General features: G+C 35.9%; 1 pseudogene; it reads right to left on the reverse strand.

Annotated features, from left to right (window-relative positions):
* Positions 1–1,060: 1,060 nt before the first annotated feature.
* Positions 1,061–1,130, reverse strand: LOC135157980 (U6 spliceosomal RNA; annotated as a pseudogene).
* Positions 1,131–1,817: the final 687 nt, after the last annotated feature.

Raw genomic sequence — 1,817 nt, forward strand, 5'->3', positions numbered from 1 at the left:
AAATGTGACTTGCATCCTTCTTGTATAAATGTGACTTAATACCTTTTTCCACACTTACAACTACATATATATATATATATATTATATATCATTTTTTTTTTTTTATTCATGACTAAACTACAACAAATCTTTTGAAAGGTTTATTATTTATTCCCTGGGGAAGGAGAAATAGGAAAGAAACTTTTGCTTCAATTATAAATTAATAAAGAAGGCATTAATGAATAAAAAAATGAATGAGTAAATGAATTAATGAATGAGTCAAGGAATGAATGAAAGAAATAATAAATGAATGAGTCAAGGAATGAATGAATGAAAGAATGAATGAATGAATGAATGAATGAATGAATGAATGAATGAATGAATGAATGAAAGAAAGAAAGAAAGAAAGAAAGAAAGAAAGAAAGAAAGAAAGAATGAATGAATGAATGAGTCATGGAATGAATAAATGAAGGATCTTTCTCTCATTCTATTTCTTTTTCATTACTTTATCCCCCCTAACCCCCCCCCCCCCCTCTCTCTCTCTAATCAATAAATTTGAAAAGACAAGATATATCTTTCCTTCCATTCTTTCATTTTCTATTTATTTATTTATTTATTTATCTATCTAATATTCTTCTTATTTATCTATTTATTCATCTAATATCTATCTATACATACATATCTTTGTTTATCTATATCTTTGTTTATCTATTAATTATTCTGTCTATCTACCCCCCCCCCCCCTCTCTCTCTTTCAGAAGTGAAAAATACAATGAACACAAACATAAATGCAAAATACATTCATTTCATTTCAAACAAACTGCATTTATTAAAAAATCAACCGTCATTACATTACAATAAAAATCGTGCCTAAAATGTCATTATTTACTTTCTTTTTCCCCCTCTCCGGCGTTCCATACGCCCGAACCCGACCGATTTGTTTTCAAACAAGGCTCCATTTCCCACGCCAGCGATGGCTCCGCCCCCCTTCTATGGCAGACGATCTGCCCAAAAATCCACAAAACAGCGCCGGCGTGGGGGCCTATGGGACGCGGGGACAGAGAAGATTAGTCGGTAGCTTTTGCGCAGGGGCCATGCTAATCTTCTCTGTATCGTTCCAATTTTAATAGATGTGTTGCCGAAGCGAACACGACTATGTCAGGAAACCTCTCTCAATTTAAACTAGAGCACATGTATTTCAAACTCTACACAGTTAGCGCGCCAGCACCACGTGTACCCGTAGAATAGCGACGCTCCGGCGGGATATAATAGGTACTATTGACCGACTGATCATAATAACAACTGGAAGGTATAATAGATTTGTCACGTGACCAGAGCTCCCACCAATAGGAGCCAAGCACAAGCCTTTATGCAAATCGATTATATGGAACCGAGCCACCGACGCACACCGATGCTCGTAATGTGTGATCAAAGTCCACAGGAAGCTTTCCATTTGTAATAATATCAGAGAATAATAACAAGCAAACGTCTATGGCGCTCTTGATCTCTTTGTTGACTGCAACGTTGACAAAGTACAAACGGGAATCGTTGTGATTGAAGTAGACCCATGAAGATATTTGCTGATAGACGGTGCACCGTAGACATCTGTGATACCGAGGGTTATATGAATATTCCTTTACTCTCCGGTGGTCTAGTTCTCAGTAACCCTAGTCCTAGTCTGAAAGAGATTAGAAAAAAAAACATATCTATAACATAAAATGACAAGCCACATGTATGCATGGAAACGTATATTACTCATTGTGTATTGACATACATGTAAGTCTAATTTTGCAAAGGAACATTAAAGTTTAAGACAGAGTAACCATAACACACAGATG

The sequence above is a fragment of the Lytechinus pictus genome, unplaced genomic scaffold (genome assembly GCF_037042905.1).
Source record: "Lytechinus pictus isolate F3 Inbred unplaced genomic scaffold, Lp3.0 scaffold_20, whole genome shotgun sequence".
NCBI classification, from domain to species: Eukaryota; Metazoa; Echinodermata; class Echinoidea; order Temnopleuroida; family Toxopneustidae; genus Lytechinus; species Lytechinus pictus.